The following is an 18,388-nucleotide window of genomic DNA, read 5'->3' as shown; positions in this document are numbered from 1 at the left end:
TGGTGTTTGGGTTTGGGGTTTGGATGAATTAAAAACAAATGAATTTTGTAGTCGAAAGTGAAAAAAAATTGAACGAAGGGGTTTAGTGTTTCGGGTTTAGAATTTAGAGTTTGTTTATGGGTTAGTATTTAGGGGTTAGAGATTAGGGGTTTGGGTTATTATGAAATCTTGAGAGCGACATCACATGAGTAGCAAAAGAACGGTCCATGCAGATCTCTATGAGATAGTGAATGAGGTCAAGCATCCTCATCTCTAACAGAAATCCACACAGTAGGGCTACGACGATACTTTTCAAAACTCCATGCTAAATAGAGAGGGAGAGGAGGTAGTTGGTTTTCTGCTCATGCTCATGTGGGGACACTAAAGATACAATTTAGATGCTCATTGGAGTATGAGTTCATTAATTGATTCACTCATTAAATATTGGATGATTGATAATTATTACATATTCTCAGTGGTGTATCTAATCCATAAATGTGAGACACCAAGGATGTCCTGTATGAGTGCCCCATTCTTTAATACCAGACTTATAAATTTGAAAGTTCCAAATCTAGTATAGTCGGTTATTCTGTGAATTATTGCTAAAACAAATCATTGGTTAAAATCATTCAGTTTGAGAAAGAAAGAATTATTCGGGAGAATCCGATTAGAGCGAGACTCAATAAGAAACTATTTGAGCCTAACTATTGTCAACGTATCTAAGTCGTTGATGGTAATCGAGGACATATAAGTCCAAAGAATTGAATTTTTCTGTATCATCTAGAGATTGCGGTGTAGTGGCATATTACATCCGTAGTCGATGAGTCAAGTGAATTATTATGAAGATAATAATTCTAACAGGTATGACTCATGACCAATTTGATATTGGGCTCAGACGTTAATTATTACCGATGTATTTGTGTCTATTACTTTAAATCTTAATTATTTTTTTTATTTTTTTTATTTTTGGTAATTAAAAAATAAATTTTTGATGCCCGATCACCCGATAAGTCGGCTGGGCGGGCGCCTGGCCCATGCGCTCGTTTGGGCCCAATCAGTGCTGGGCTTTGGCTTCGGCCTGATTCAACGATACTGGGTCAAACCTGGGTCAAGATAACTAACACTAGTCACCCCCCGACACACTCCCCGGGCGTTCCCGTGCCCTAAGCGGTGGCTGTTCTCCCAGCGGCGACTGCGGCGTTTCCTCGGCGGACGGCGGCTGTCTTCCTCTCCATCAGCGAACAGCGGAAGCAATGGCGGTGTCTTCCTCCGGCGAGTTCTTGTCGCTGCAGCGTTTTCCTCGGTGAACGGCGGCTGCTGCGTCTTTCTCTCCATCTGTGTAACGGCAGAGGCGGCGTCTCTGCTCCCCGGTATCTCTCTCTTTCTCCTCTTCTTCGTCCTTCGCCGTCGCCCCCCCTTCCCCGATCCCTCCTCGCTCCCCCTCCGTCTTCCACCTTGCCGCTAGGCAAGCTATTAGGTTTCTCCTCGAGCGTTTCTCTTGCTCTTGTCAGTCCCCGGCTCACGGCCCTGCATTTTCGGATCAATTGCTTCTCTTGGTATTCAATCTTGTCCTCTAGTTTTGATTCTTGATGGGTTTTTTTTTTGTCGTCTTCAATCTTGCCCTAGCTCTCGGTCGCTCTCGTTTCGGATCCATCTTTCTTCTTCGCTTGGTCTTGAATCTTGCCTTCTAGTTTGATTCTTGAAGCTATCTTTTCTCTTGTTCAATCTTGCCTCCTCGTGTTCCTCCTTTTCCTGTCGTTTCGATTCTTGAAAGGATCTTTCCTCGTCTTCGGTCTTGCCAAGTGGTGTCGATTCATGATATCTTCTGAGTCTTGGCATTTTGTTTGGAAGTCAGTTGAGTATGGAATTGCAACGGGCTGTTCATGACTGACTACGATGGAATCGGGGCTCTGAGGACTCAGGGGCTTACTAGTGGAAAGTGGATAGACGCAGACGATGGCATGACCATTCAGGTATCTTTCGAGGCCTACATATATTGTTCTGATCCTTTAACGGTGCTCTTGTTTTTCTTCAAGTTTTATGCGTCTAAAGACGTCTTTTAGTTGTGTGAATACACAGTATAAAGGTGTCAACATTGTTATGATAGTTCAGTGCAGACACAGTTAGGGAAGTGATCGGCATAGATGCTAAGTTTCCTAGGGTATTTCGATGGTTGTCAAATCAGGTTATTAGTAGACAAGATTCAATGATTTGTGGATTTTGCTTTGTGTGTGGATTTGTAGACAATATTCAATAGTAGTCAAATCTAAAAGATGATTCATGGAATTCTGAAACCGATACATTAGCATCAAAATGCTTTGTTGACTTATTTGTCAGGTTTTTCGATGCAATGCGTTCACAGCTTGAAAATGTTGTAGATATTATCACAAGTGTTTTAAGCAGTATGCTAACACAGGATGGCTGCTTTACTCCATTTGGCTGCTTCAATGCTACCTGTTTTTTCGAACATCATCAAGATCATGCAAAATGTTGACGTTCCTGATAGAAACCATCCTTATTCTGATGGTGAACAATATTCAGATCATGAATTTATTAACGATGATGAAGGGGAGGGCTAATATGGAAACATCATCATATGCAATCGTCAGAATGAAGAACCACATAAAGTGTTCAGCTCCAAATTGTACAGGTAACATTTCTCTCATAATAGCAATATTCTTCTCAGCTGTTCCTTTACATTAGAGGTTTTTATTGATGTATTGAGTATTGACAGGGTATACTGGTTAGTTTGTTTCCAAGTTAAAGCACATGAAGTCTTTAACCATTCAATGCTGGAACATTCTAATGGCATATATAGCTTAAGCATGACTTTTGGGGTCCCAAATTAGTTACATTTATGTTGTTAGCATTGCTCATTTGATATTGACTATAGTATTGCATACTGACTGGGCTTATGTTTTCCTACTATTTGGCTGGGCCATTCAGTAATTATAACCTAAAATCTGTATATAACTGCTTCATCGAGGCCTACCAAATCGGTTTTCCTTGAAAGTCTTAATCGTTTGCTACATATTTATAAATGTATAAATATAATTTCACAAGCCCTCTTGTATTTTCCTTTGTGCTGCCTTGTAATTTGAGTTGTGTGTGGTGTGTGTGTTATGTACGTTATGTGTGTGTGTTGTATGTATTATATTTGTGGGTGTGTCGTGAGTTGTGTGTGTTATGAGTTGTGTGTTTGTGTGTTGTGTATGATGTGTGTGTGTGTTGTGTGTTGTTTGTTGTTTGTGTTGTGTGTGTGTGTGTGTTGTGTGTGTGTGTTGTGATTTGTGTTTGTGTTGTGTGTTGTGTATGTTACGTCTGTGTGTTGTGTGTGTTATGAATTCTGTGTGTGATGTGTGTGATGTGTGTGGGTGTTGTGTGTTGTTTGTTGTGTATAGTGTGTGTGTTTTATGTGTGTGTGTTATGAGTTTTGTGTGTGTGTGCTGTGTGTTGTGTTTGAGTGTAGTTGTGTTTATACGTGTTGTGTGTGTGTGGGTATTGTGTGTTGTTTTTTGTGTATATGTGAGTGTGTTATGTGAGTGTGTTGTGTGTATGTGTCTATGTTGTGTGCATGTGTGAGTTGTTTTTGTGTATGTGTATTGTGAGTTGTTTATATGTTACGAGTTGTGTGTGTTGTGTTATTAGTGTTGTGTGTGGGTATTGTGTTTGTGTATATGTGCTGTGTTGTGTGTAAGTGTATGTGTTGGGTATGTTATATGTGTATTTGTTATGTGTTGTGTGTGTATGCGTATTGTGTATGTCTTTGTGTGTTGTTTTTGTGTGTATTGTTTATTGTGTATGTTATGTGTGTGTGTATAGTAGTGTGTGTTGTTATGAGTTGTGTGTATTGTATGTTATGTGTGTGTGTGTTGTGTGTGTGTATTGTATGTTATGTGTGTGTGTGTTGTGTGTTTTATATGTGTATGTGTATTGTGTCTAGTGTGTGTTGTTTATGTTTGTCTTTAGTATGTATTGTTATGAGTTGTGTGTGTGTAGTGTGTATTGTTATGAGTTGTATGTGTGTTGTGAGTTGTGTGTGCTGTGTATGTTATATGTGTGTGTTATGAGTTGTGTGTATGTGTATGTGTTGTGTGTACGTTATATGTATGTTGTTATGAGTTGTTTGTGTGTTGTGTATGTTGTGTATGTGTTGTGTGTAGTGTGTAATAAGTGTGTGTGGTGTATGTTATGTGTGTGTGTTTTGAGTTGTGTGTATGTGTGTGTGTGTTTTGTATATTATATGTTGTGTGTGTATGTTATGTGTGTATATGTTATGAGTTTTCTGTATATGTGTCTATGTTATGTATGTTATGTGTGTGTGTATGTTTTGTGTTGTGCGATGTTTGTGTTGATTGTGTTATGTTTGTGTATTGTGTGTGTGTGTCTTTTTTTGTTGTGCGTTGTTTGTGTTGTTTGTTATTTTTTGTGTAGTATTTATTGTGTATGTTAAGTGTGTGTGTTGTTATGAGTTGTGTAAGTGTTGTTTGTATATATTATGTGTGTGTGTATTGTGTGTGTTATGAGTTATGTGTTGTGTATGTTATGTGTGTGTTGTTATGAGTTGTGTGTATGTTATGTGTGTGTGTGTAGTGTGTTGTTTGTGTGTGTGTATGTGTGTGTGTGTTTTGTGTGTATGTGTGTGTGTGTTATGTGTGTGTGTGTTATGTTATGAGTTGTGCATGTAGTGTGTATTGTTTGTGTGTGTTGTTTGTGTGTGTATGTTATGTGTGTGTGTAGTATGTGTTATTATGAGTTGTGTGTATGTGTGTGTAGTGTGTTATTATGAGTTGTGTGTATGTGTGTGTTATGAGTTGCGTATGTATGTATGTGTGTATTGTGTATGTTTTATGTGTGTGTGTTGTTATGTGTGTATGTGTGTTGTGTATGTTGTGTTTGTGTGTTATGTATAGTGTGTGTGTTGAGTTGTGTGTTGGGTATGTTATGTGTGTGTAGTGTGTATTGTTATTAGTTTTGAGTGTATGTGTGTGTTGTTTGTGTACTGTGTGTTATGTGTGTAGTGTGTGTTGTTTTTGTGTGTGTTATGAGTTGTTTGTGTATGTGTGTGTGTGTGTGCAGTGTATGTTGTTTGTATGTGTGTATATTATGTGTGTGTTGTGTATGTTATGAGTTGTGTGTGTTGTGTATGTTTTGTGTGTATTGATATGAGTTGTGTGTTGTGTATGTTGTGTGTTGTGTATATATGTGTGTGTTGTTTGTGTGTGTAAGTTGCGTGTGTATGTTTGTGTTTTGTATATATGTGTGTGTTGTGTGTAGTGTGTTTATGTGTGTGTAGTGTGTTGTGTGTGTTATTTGTGTGTTGTTTGTGTGTGTGTTATGTGAGTTGTGTGTCTGTGTTTTGTATATTATATGTTGTGTGTGTGTTGTATATGTGTATGTGTATGTGTACGTGTCTATGTTATGAGTTTTGTGTGTGTTGTGTGTAGTGTGTGTTGTGTATGTTATGTGTGTGTATTGTGTGTGTTATATGTTATGTGTGTGTGTTGTTTGTGTGTTATGAGTTGTGTGTGTATATGTTGTTATTTGTTGTGTGTATATGTTATGTGTGTGTGGTGTGTGTGTGTAGTGTATAGTTTGTGTTGTGTGTGTGTAGTAGTGTGTGTTATAAGTTGTGTGTGTATGTGTGTGTATTGTGTTATGAGTTGTGTGTATTGTGTATTGTTTTTGTGTATATGTTGTATGTGTGTGTTGTTTGTGTGTATGTTATGAGTTGTGTGTGTATGTTATGTGTGTGTGTAGTGTGTGTTATATAAGTTGTGTGTATATGTGTGTGTTGTGTATGCTTTATGTGTGTGTGTTATTGTTATAAGTTGTGTATGTAGTGTGTGTGTGTTGTGTGTAGTTTGTGTTGTGTATGTTATGTGTGTGTAGTATGTAGTGTGTGTTGTTTGTGTGTGTGTTATGTGTAGTGTGAGTTGTGTGTATGTGTGTTGTTTGTATGTGTGGTGTGTGTTATATAAGTTGCGTATATATGTGTGTATTTTGTATATGTTATGTGTGTGTGTATGTAAGTTATTTGTATGTGTGTATTGTGTATACTATGTATGTGTTGTATATGTTATATGTGTGTTGTGTATGTTATGTGTATTGTTATGAGTTATGTACGTTTTGTATGTTGTGTATGTTATGTATAGTGTGTAGTGTGTGTTGTTGTGAGTTATGTATGTTTTGAATATAATGTGTATTGTTATGAGTTATGTTTATATATGTTTATGTGTTGTGTGTGTAGTATGTGTTGGTTGTGTGTTGTGTGTTGTTCGTGTATATTATAAGTTGTGTGTATGTGGTGTTTTATAAATTGCATATGTATGTGTGTGTGTTAGTGTATGTTATTTGTATGTGTGTTATGAGTTGTGTGTTGTGTATGTGTGTGTAGTGTGTTGTATGAGTTATATATGGAAATGAGATATTAAAATTTGGAAAGGAATATATGTTAATGCCAAACTTGAAAGTATATAGATACGTAAAGTCACATATAAAAAAAAAGATACTGGAATTTAGTATTATTTGAATTTGTATGCGGATTCGGATTCGTTTAACCCAATACCTGATCCGTTTGCTCACCCAATTAGGCTCTCTTCATTACATTAGCCTATCTTGTGGATCGAAGTCGGTGTCCAATAAGATCATAGGTGTTTATACACATCGATTAACGGTTGAGATGCTTTCAGCCAATGGATCTCTTCCGTTAGATCGATGTGGACAAACATGGGAAAACAAAACTGGAGGGTACGATTTAGGACCTGCTTGGAGCAATCGGCGCCAAGAGCGGTGTCCGCAGGCGCCTCCTCCGCCTCCTCGATTTCTCCGGCCACTTCTTGGCCTCCGCCGCCACCTTCGTAGAGTCCCCGGCGTTTCGAATACTCCTCACCTCCGCTGCCAACTATCAGAAAAGGTAAGTATTCTTTGACATTCTCAAGGACCATGGTCACCTATTTTCATCCCATCTCTGGATCAACATCCTTAAATCTGCAATTTCCTCCATTGTTAACAATCCACGGCATATGCTTGTTGGCCAAGTTTCACCAATGCGTAACTCTCAATATCTAGAAGATGATTCATGGAATTCTGAAACCGATACATTAGCATCAAAATGCTTTGTTGACTTATTTGGCAGGTTTGTCGATGCAATGCGTTCACAGCTTGAAAATGTTGTAGATATTATCACACGTGTTTTAAGCAGTATGCTAACACAGGATGGCTGCTTTACTCCATTTGGCTGCTTCAATGCTACCTGTTTTTTCGAACATCATCAAAATCATTCAAAATGTTGAGGTTCCTGATAGAAACCATCCTTATTCTGATGGTGAACAATATTCAGATCATGAATTTATTAACGATGATGAAGTAAATTTATTAACGATGATGAAGGGGAGGGCTAATATTGAAACATCATCATATACAATCGTCAGAATGAAGAACCACATAAAGTGTTCAGCTCCAAATTGTACAGGTAACATTTCTCTCATAATAGCAATATTCTTCTCAGCTGTTCCTTTACATTAGAGGTTTTTCTTGATGTATTGAGTATTGACAGGGTATATTGGTTAATTTGTTTCCAAGTTAAAGCACAAGAAGTCTTTAACCATTCAATGCTTGAACATTCTAAAGGCATATATAGCTTAAGCATGACTTTTGGGGTCCCAAATTAGTTACATTTATGTTGTTAGCATTGCTCATTTGATATTGACTATAGTATTGCATACTGACTGGGCTTATGTTTTCCTACTATTTGGCTGGGCCATTCAGTAATTATTACCTAAAATCTGTATATAACTGCTTCATCGAGGCCTACCAAATCGGTTTTCCTTGAAAGTCTTAATCGTTTGCTACATATTTATAAATGTATAAATATAATTTCACAAACCCTCTTGTATTTTCCTTTATGCTGCCTTGTAATTTGAGTTGTGTGTGGTGTGTGTGTTATGTAAGTTATGTGCGTGTGTTGTATGTATTATATTTGTGGGTGTGTCGTGAGTTGTGTGTGTGTTATGAGTTGTGTGTGTGTGTTGTGTGTTGTGTGTTGTGTATGATGTGTGTGTGTGTTGTGTGTTGTTTGTTGTTTGTGTTGTGTTGTGTGTGTTGTGTTTGTGTGTGTGTGTGTTGTGACTTGTGTGTGTGTTGTGTGTTGTGTATGTTACGTCTGTGTGTTGTGTGTTGTGTGTGTGTTATGAATTCTGTGTGTGATGTGTGTGGGTGTTGTGTGTTGTTTGTTGTGTATATGTGTGTGAGTGTTATGAGTTTTATGTGTGTGTGCTGTGTGTTGTGTTTGAGTGTAGTTGTGTTATACGAGTTGTGTGTGTGTGGGTATTGTGTGTTGTTTGTTGTGTATATGTGTGTGTGTTGTGTGTATGTGTCTATGTTGTGTGCATGAGTGAGTTGTGTTTGTGTATGTGTATTGTGAGTTGTTTATATGTTATGAGTTGTGTGTGTGTTGTGTTATGAGTGTTGTGTGTGGGTGTTGTGTATTATTTGTTGTGTATGTTGTGTGTGTATGTGTGCGGGTATTGTGTTTGTGTATATGTGCTGTGTTGTGTGTAAGTGTATGTGTTGGGTATGTTATATGTGTATTTGTTATGTGTTGTGTGTGTATGTCTTTGTGTGTTATTTTTGTGTGTATTGTTTATTTTGTATGTTATGTGTGTGTGTATAGTAGTGTGTGTTGTTATGAGTTGTGTGTGTGTATTGTATGTTATGTGTGTGTGTGTTGTGTGTGTTATATGTGTATGTGTATTGTGTCTAGTGTGTGTTGTTTATGTTTTGTCTTTAGTATGTATTGTTATGAGTTGTGTGTGTGTAGTGTGTATTGTTATGAGTTGTATGTGTGTTGTGAGTTGTGTGTGCTGTGTGTATGTTATATGTGTGTGTTATGAGTTGTGTGTATGTGTATGTGTTGTGTGTATGTTATATGTATGTTGTTATGAGTTGTGTGTTTGTGTGTTGTGTATGTTGTGAATGTGTTGTGTATAGTGTGCGTGGTGTATGTTATGTGTTTGTGTTGTGTGGTGTTATTTGTGTGTGTGTTTTGAGTTGTGTATATGTGTGTGTGTGTTTTGTATATTATATGTTGTGTGTGTATGTTATGTGTGTATATGCTATGAGTTTTGTGTCTATGTGTCTATGTTGTGTATTTTATGTGTGTGTGTATGTTTTGTGTTGTGTGATGTTTGTGTTGATTGTGTTATGTTTGTGTATTGTGTGTGTCTTTTTGTATTGTGCGTTGTTTGTGTTGATTGTTATTTTTTGTGTAGTATTTATTGTGTATGTTAAGTGTGTGTGTTGTTATGAATTGTGTAAGTGTTGTTTGTATATATTATGTGTGTGTGTATTGTGTGTGTTATGAGTTGTGTGTTGTGTATGTTATGTGTGTGTGTTGTTATGAGTTGTGTGTATGTTATGTGTGTGTGTGTAGTGTGTTGTTTGTGTGTTGTGTGTGTTGTTTGTGTCTGTGTTATGAGTTTTGTGTGCATGTGTGTGTGTATTTATGTTATGAGTTGTGCATGTAGTGTGTATTGTTTGTGTGTGTATGTTATGTGTATGTAGTATGTGTTATTATGAGTTTTGTGTGTGTAGTGTGTTATTATGAGTTGTGTGTGTGTGTTATGAGTTGCGTGTGTATGTATGTGTGTATTGTGTATGTTTTATGTGTGTGTGTTGTTTATGTGTGTATGTGTGTTGTGTATGTTGTGTTTGTGTGTTATGTATAGGGTGTGTGTTGAGTTGTGTGTTGTGTATGTTATGTGTGTGTGTAGTGTGTATTGTTATGAGTTTTGAGTGTATGTGTGTGTTGTTTGTGTGTGTTATGAGTTGTGTGTGTATGTGTGTGTGTTGTTTGTGTGTGTGGTGTTATATATTATGTTTGTGTGTGCCGTGTATGTTGTTTGTATGTGTGTATATTATGTGTGTGTTGTGTATGTTATGAGTTGTGTGTGTAGTTTGTGTTGTTTGTGTGTTTTGTATATTATGAGTTGTGTGTGTTATGAGTTGTGTGTGTTGTGTATGTTTTGTGTGTATTGATATGAGTTGTGTGTTGTGTATATGTGTGTGTTGTGTGTGTAAGTTGCGTGTGTATGTTGTGTGTGTGTAGTGTGTTTATGTGTGTGTCGTGTGTTTATGTGTGTGTCGTGTGTTGTGTGTGTTATTTGTGTGTTGTTTGTGTGTGTGTTATGTGCGTTGTGTGTGTGTGTTTTGTATATTATATGTTGTGTGTGTGTTGTGTATGTGTATGTGTATGTGTATGTGTCTATGTTATGAGTTTTGTGTGTGTTGTGTTATGTTATGTGTGTGTAGTGTGTGTCGTGTGTATGTGTTGTTTGTGTGTGTGTTATGAGTTGTGTGTATATATGTTTTTATTAGTTGTGTGTATATGTTATGTGTGTGTGTTGTGTGTGTGTAGTGTATTGTTTGTGTTGTGTGTGTGTAGTAGTGTGTGTATTGTGTGTATTGTTTGTGTGTATATGTTGTGTGTGTGTGTTGTTTGTGTGTATGTTATGAGTTGTGTCTGTATGTTATGTGTGTGTAGTGTATTGTATGTGTGTAGTGTGTGTTATAAGTTGTGTGTATATGTGTGTGTTGTGTGTATTGTTTGTGTGTATATGTTGCGTGTGTGTGTGTGTTGTGTATAGTGTGTGTTGTGTATGTTATGTGTGTGTGTAGTCTGTAATGTGTGTTGTTCGTGTGTGTGTGTTGTGTAGTGTGAGTTGTGTGTATGTGTGTTATAAGTTACGTATATATGTGTGTGTTTTGTATATGTTATGTGTGTGTGTATGTATGTTATTTGTATATATGTATTGTGTATACTATGTATGTGTTGTATATGTTATATGTGTGTTGTGTATGTTGTATGTGTAGTGTGTATTGTTATGAGTTATGTATGTTTTGTGTGTTGTGTATGTTATGTATAGTGTGTAGTGTGTGTTGTTGTGAGTTATGTATGTTTTGTATATAATGTGTATTGTTATGAGTTATGTTTATATATGTTTGTGTGTTGTGTGTGTGTAGTATTTGTTGGTTGTGTGTTGTGTGTTGTTCGTGTGTATTATGAGTTGTGTGTGTATGTGGTGTGTGTTATAAGTTGTATATGTATGTGTGTGTGTTAGTGTATGTTATTTGTATGTGTGTTATGAGTTGTGTGTTGTGTGTGTGTTGTGTATGTGTGTGTTATGAGTTGTTTGTGTATGTATGTGTAGTGTGTTGTATGAGTTATATATGGAAATGAGATATTAAAATTTGGAAAGGAATATATGTTAATGCCAAACTTGAAAGTTTATAGACACGTAAAGCCACATATAAAAAAAAAAGATATTGAAATTTAGTATTATTTGAATTTGTATGCGGATTCGGATTCGTTTAACCGAATACCTGATCCGTTTGCTCACCCAATTAGGCTCTCTTCATTACATTAGCCTATCTTGTGGATCGAAGTCGGTGTCCAATAAGTTCATAGGTGTTTATACACATCGATTAATGGTTGAGATGCTTTCAGCCAATGGATCTCATCCGTTAGATCGATGTGGACAAACATGGGAAAACAAAACCGGAGGGTACGATTTAGGACCTGCTTGGAGCAATCGACGCCAAGAGCGGCGTCCGCAGGCTCCTCCTCCGCCTCCTCGATTTCTCTGGCCACTTCTTGGCCTCCGCCGCCACCTTCGTAGAGTCCCCGGCGTTTCGAATACTCCGCTCCTCCGTTGTCCCCGACGACGCGCAAACGGTGCTCCGGAAGTCCGATCACGGTGGAGGGTGATGAGTGCCGCACAACCCCGCCGGAACCTTGAGAATAGATAGGCAGTTTCTGCTCATATTTTGCTTGAAGGTGACAAAGATAGCATATTCGCACCGTGGTAGCCCGCGAGCTCCGTTTATACTCTCGTGATCCGAAACGCCTACTCTAAAATCCTCAAAACCCCTTCTTTCTTTGGCGGCGCCTCTTCGCCACCGATGGAAGTGGTGATCGCCTCCTCCCCGGTGGACGTCGGCATCGGTTGTTGGGACCTACGCTCGGGCTCCGAGCAGCTCCGGTACTGCTCATGCTCCTCCGCTCCACGTGGCCTCCTCTCCATAGCCCGCCGCTTTCTCGCTTCCTCGCAGCTCCGCGATTCCCCTTCCTCCGCCTCTTGCCCCATTTTCTTCTGGTCCTGGGATAAGGTGAGTCCTAATCCGAACCTTTCTTCCACATCTCCACTTTACGCCCTGTTTCATACTCGTGATGGATAAACGATCTCATAATTCTCGCTCTATGTTTCAGCCTCAGGTGGAAGTTAGGAGCTTCCCGGCTGAGCCGATTGGACCGCTTGTTTCCAATTCAGAAGGCACTTACATCATGGGAGGAGGACCACCGACATCATCTTCCAATGGGAGGTAATCTTTTGCCTTTCCACTTCTGATTTCTTAGGCAAGATTTGCTTTTTCTGTCTGACTTCTCTTTAAGACACTGGTATGAGAATTTTCCGTCTGCTTGGGACTCAAATTTTGATGCACGACTTTTGGTTTGTGTGTCCAAATCTGTTCTTGATTCTCTCATCCACCTTGTTTAAAGTCAAAGGGGCCGTATTATGCTTTCATTTTGGTTTTGATGTCAAAGTTTGTTTTGTTTTGTTTTCTAATGTTTGTCTTGTTAGCTCCCTCTCTTCATAGAAACACTCATAATAAAAGCTTAGATTTATCTTTAAATTTATCAAGGTTGCTAGTGGGAAATTGCTCACATGGTGGCATGCACATTATCGGTCTGTCACCTGTCTCACTCTCTCCAAGGACGAGTCTTTGCTAATATCAAGGTCTGAGGATGGCTCTGTCAGAGTTTGGTCCGTTATGATGTATGTAATTCTTACTTAGTTTTTTTCTTGTCGAAATTGTTCCTTTATGTTGTCTTGTCTAAAATGCTAATATGATTTTTGTAATGTTTGATGATATGGCAAAGGCTTCTGCTGGTGATCTTTATAGATATAGCTTTTCGGAACATGCTTTACGTGTCACTGATGTTGTTACGGGACATGGGTTATGCAACTCCATTATCATCTCAACCTCAGAGGATCGAACATGTAAGGTTCGTTAGTTGTTATACTTTGTACTTCTTTGAAAAGAGTTGTTGGTTATATTAGTAAATTAGTTGTCAATAGGAACACAACCAGATGCCGAGGGACTTCACTGTTGTGTAACCTCAACTGAAAAATTTTGAGGTACACAAATGATGCATCTGAATTAAGAGGTTAATTTCCCTGAATTAGATGATAGCTTATAATATATTACCTCATAACTTACTCTTAGTCTTTGTTTCAAAACAAAGTCTAACTCTGCTCCTCAAGTGGAACATGCTGATGGTAAGAATCTTTCTTTTCAAAATTTTACTGTAGTGGCAGTATCTTGGTAGCTTGAACAAAAGTTATTTGCTTTATTCTTTCTTTGTCCTAGCCCAATTTAAACTTTGACCTGATGAATGTAATGATAAAGTAGATTATAGATGCTTATTAGGGTCAAGTTGCTCTCAATGGTATGACCACCTTTTTTGCAGAATGTCAGTTCTATTACTGCAAGCTTAACTTAATTTACTTATATGTTGAACTGAAAAGATAATTTTAATCTGTTGTTAGAAAATTGATGCCCCTTCCTCCCAGTGCTAATTGTCTATGTTCGTATTTTAGATTTTGAAGATAACTTCTTTTGAGTACTGCATATGTTCCAGATATGGAGCCTATCTAAGGGTTTGTTATTGAGGAGCATTACGTTTCCTTCCATAATTGATGCTATTGTAATGGATCCTGGGGAGCATGTGTGCTATGCTGGTGGCCGAGATGGCAAAATATATATTGCAGCGCTAAATGCTGAATGCAACCGCAATAGCATACACGGGATGTTTATCATTGGTGCCTTGTATGATCACAGGTCTCAATATGCTGTTAGTCAGTTTTGATAATCACTTATATACATGTATATATTTACCAACAATTGTGTTTTGTGTGTTCTGGCAAATTTCTATGAAGAGACTATACTGTATATATCTAATTTGTGTTCTTAGATATATCAGAGGTTTGTTGTATTTGATGCTTTCTATTTCCAAATTGCCTTTATCTTGATGTTTTAGTTTTGAATTTTTCATGTAAGCTTGTCATTGCTTGTCATTCTGTATTTCCTCAAAAGTCAATTTAACTTTACCTTTGGGTCTTGGAATTTTACATCTCACCATCTTTTCCTGCCCTTATTGTTTGTTCGGCTGCATCAAGTATAACAGTAGAAGAAGACCTGGGGTTCCAAGAGTCTGTTTACCAAAGGTTTTGCTTATTTTTGATTTTATTTTTCCAAAAGACTTTAATCGCTTTATTTTATAAGAAATATTTAGCTGAAATATTTTTTTGACTTTAACATTTTACATTAGAGAGATACATAACTAAAGTAATTTAGCTTGCAGTTTGACTTGCATGCATGCTTATATTCACTAATATATAGGTGTAACTTCAATGCTTAGTCTAAGCTATGTGGGTAATCATAATTGTTTCATGTTTTGTTGACCCTTGTTAAGTTTCAATTGGGAAATCGTCATTGTCTTGTTATTGCAAGATGTGTTAGACATATTTGTTCTTCTAGTGCACTTTCTGTATCTTGTATATTGATTCAATCACAATTTTGCTTTCTTCTTCAGCATTTTCCTTTTCGTGATTTAATTTAAGCTGTTTTTGTCATCCAGTAAGGCAATAACATGCCTAGCATTTAACACGAATGGAGTTACTCTAGTGTCTGGGACTGAAGATGGTATTGTCAGAGTTTGGGATACGAAAACCAAGCATATTACTCGTGTTTTGAAACATGTGAAAGGTGCATCAATAACTAGGATTCTATTATAAAAAATGTTTAAATTACTTCGGATGCCTAAGTATGTGATGCTGTTTCCTCTTCCTGTTATGACATGTGCATGTAATGGATTCCTATGTTACTATGATTTCTAATTATGTATTTACTTGGACCTTTCACTATCAATAGATGCACAAGTTATGATTAGTGGTGTAAAGAGAGATAGGGGAAGATTAAAAAAATCTTTAATAGTCAAATAAAAAATGATCTGTCGGTTCGTTGTTTAATTAGTGATATATATTTTTTTGCAATGGGCGAGTAGTGAAGGCGGGATTTGAGCTCGGTAGTTTGTCAAAATCTTTATATGCTAAGTTAGCTAGGACTTTCACAATATATTTGATGAGATTTCAAACCTTTAATCTTAATCAGTGATATTACCTACAATAGAGCAAAATTGTGGATAGAATTCCATATAGGGTGACCACAAATAGATGGTTTAGCTACTGTGTCCATGTTTTGATAAGACCCTAAAGTCTTATCGTCGCTCTGATACCAAATGATAAGACCCTAAAGTCTTCTCGCCGCTCTGATACCAAATTATAAGGCCTCTGAGATCTTATCGTGGAAGAAAGGGGAGAAAAGGGAATGATAATGATCGCTTCGAGGGGATCGGCCTCCTTTATCGCTTCGAGGGGATCGACCATCCTTGATCACTTCGAGGGGATCGGCCTCCTAAGGTTTGTCCACATAGTGGAATAACATTTCATTGATTGATTTATTTAAAAAAAGGGTTACATCACTATTTATTATGTTATGAGTTGTGCATGTAGTGTGTATTGTTTGTGTGTGTTGTTTGTGTGTGTATGTTATGTGTGTGTGTAGTATGTGTTATTATGAGTTGTGTGTATATGTGTATGTAGTGTGTTATTATGAGTTGTGTGTGTGTGTGTTATGAGTTGCGTGTGTATGTATGTGTGTATTGTGTATGTTTTATGTGTGTGTGTTGTTTACGTGTGTATGTGTGTTGTGTATGTTGTGTTTGTGTGTTATGTATAGTGTGTGTGTAGTGTGTATTGTTATGAGTTTTGAGTATATGTGTGTGTTGTTTGTGTACTATGTGTGTTATGTGTGTAGTATGTGTTGTTTGTGTGTTATGAGTTGTGTGTGTATGTGTGTGTGTTGTTTGTGTATATGTGTGTGTGCCGTGTATGTTGTTTGTATGTGTGTATATTATGTGTGTGTTGTGTATGTTATGAGTTGTGTGTGTAGTTTGTGTTGTTTGTGTGTTATGAGTTGTGTGTGTTGTGTATGTTTTGTGTGTATTGATATGAGTTGTGTGTTGTGTATATGTGTGTGTTGTGTGTGTTGTTTGTGTGTGTAAGTTGCGTGTGTATGTTTGTGTTTTGTATATTTATGTGTGTGTAGTGTGTAGTGTGTTTATGTGTATGTTTTGTATATTATTATATGTTGTGTGTTTGTTGTATATGTGTATGTGTATGTGTATGTGTATGTGTCTATGTTATGAGTTTTGTGTGTGTTGTGTATAGTGTGTGTTGTGTTATGTTATGTGTGTGTAGTCTGTGTTGTGTGTATGTGTTGTTTGTGTGTGTGTATATGTTGTTATTAGTTGTGTGTATATGTTATGTGTGTGTGTTGTGTGTGTGTAGTCTATTGTTTGTGTTGTGTGTGTGTAGTAGTGTGTGTATTGTGTTATTAGTCGTGTGTATTATTTGTGTGTATATGTTGTGTGTGTGTGTTGTTTGTGTGTATGTTTTGAGTTGTGTGTGTATGTTATGTGTGTATAGTGTATTGTATGTGTGTAGTTTGTGTTATAAGTTGTGTGTGTATGTTATGTGTGTATAGTGTATTGTATGTGTGTAGTTTGTGTTATAAGTTGTGTGTATATGTGTGTGTTGTGTGTATTGTTTGTGTGTATATGTTGCTTGTGTGTGTGTGTTGTTGTTATAAGTTGTGTATGTTGTGTGTGTGTGTTGTGTATAGTGTGTTGTGTATGTTATGCGTGTGTGTAGTCTGTAATGTGTGTTGTTTGTGTGTATGTGTTGTGTAGTGTGAGTTTTGTGTATGTGTGTTATAAGATATGTATATATGTGTGTGTTTTGTATATGTTATGTGTGTGTGTATGTATGTTATTTGTATATATGTATTGTGTATACTATGTATGTGTTGTATATGTTATATGTGTGTTGTGTATGTTCTATGTGTAGTGTGTATTGTTATGAGTTATGTATGTTTTGTGTGTTGTGTATGTTATGTATAGTGTGTAGTGTGTGTTGTTGTGAGTTATGTATGTTTTGTATATAATGTGTATTGTTATGAGTTATGTTTATATATGTTTGTGTGTTGTGTGTGTGTAGTATTTGTTGGTTGTGTGTTGTGTGTTGTTCGTGTGTATTATGAGTTGTGTGTGTATGTGGTGTGTGTTATAAGTTGTATATGTATTTGTGTGTGTTAGTGTATGTTATTTGTATGTGTGTTATGAGTTGTGTGTTGTGTGTGTGTTGTGTATGTGTGTGTTATGAGTTGTTTGTGTATGTATGTGTAGTGTGTTGTATGAGTTATATATGGAAATGAGATATTAAAATTTGTAAAGGAATATATGTTAATGCCAAACTTGAAAGTTTATAGACACGTAAAGCCACATATAAAAAAAAGATACTGGAATTTAGTATTATTTGAATTTGTATGCGGATTCCGATTCGTTTAATCGAATACCTGATCCGTTTGCTCACCCAATTAGGCTCTCTTCATTACATTAGCCTATCTTGTGGATCGAGTCGGTGTCCAATAAGATCATAGGTGTTTATACACATCGATTAACGGTTGAAATGCTTTCTGCCGATGGATCTCATCCGTTAGATCGATGTGGACAAACATGGGAAAACAAAACCGGAGGGTACGATTTAGGACTTGCTTGGAGCAATCGGCGCAAAGAGCGGCGTCCGCAGGCTCCTCCTCCGCCTCCTCGATTTCTCCGGCCACTTCTTGGCCTCCGCCGCCACCTTCGTAGAGTCCCCGACGTTTTGAATACTCCTCTCCTCCGTTGTCCCCGACGACGCGCCAGCGGTGCTTCGGAAGTCCGATCACGGTGGAGGGTGATGAGTGCCGCACAACCCCGCCGGAACCTTGAGAAGAGATAGGCAGTTTCTGCTCATATTTTGCTTGAAGGTGACAGAGATAGCATATACGCACCGTGGTAGCCCGCGAGCTCCGTTTATACTCTCGTGATCCGAAACGCCTACTCTAAAATCCTCAAAACCCCTTCTTTCTTTGGCGGCGCCTCTTCGCCACCGATGGAAGTGGTGATCGCCTCCTCCCCGGTGGACGTCGGCATCGGTTGTTGGGACCTACGCTCGGGCTCCGAGCAACTCCGGTACCGCTCATGCTCCTCCGCTCCACATGGCCTCCTCTGCATAGCCGGCCGCTTTCTCGCTTCCTCGCAGCTCCGCGATTCCCCTTCCTCCGCCTCTTGCCCCATTTTCTTCAGGTCCTGGGATAAGGTGAGTCCTAATCCGAACCTTTCTTCCACATCTCCACTTCACGCCCTGTTTCATACTCGTGTTGTATAAACGATCTCATAATTCTC

At 37.8% G+C, this 18,388-nt stretch overlaps 1 pseudogene; it reads left to right on the top strand.

Annotated features, from left to right (window-relative positions):
- Positions 1–1,119: 1,119 nt before the first annotated feature.
- LOC135586170 (protein ROOT INITIATION DEFECTIVE 3-like) overlaps positions 1,120–18,388 on the top strand; it is a 36,341-nt pseudogene continuing 19,072 nt past the window's right edge.

This window comes from Musa acuminata, unplaced genomic scaffold (genome assembly GCF_036884655.1).
Source record: "Musa acuminata AAA Group cultivar baxijiao unplaced genomic scaffold, Cavendish_Baxijiao_AAA HiC_scaffold_1137, whole genome shotgun sequence".
Lineage (NCBI taxonomy): Eukaryota > Viridiplantae > Streptophyta > Magnoliopsida > Zingiberales > Musaceae > Musa > Musa acuminata.
This window is presented reverse-complemented; position numbering and strand designations above follow the sequence as displayed.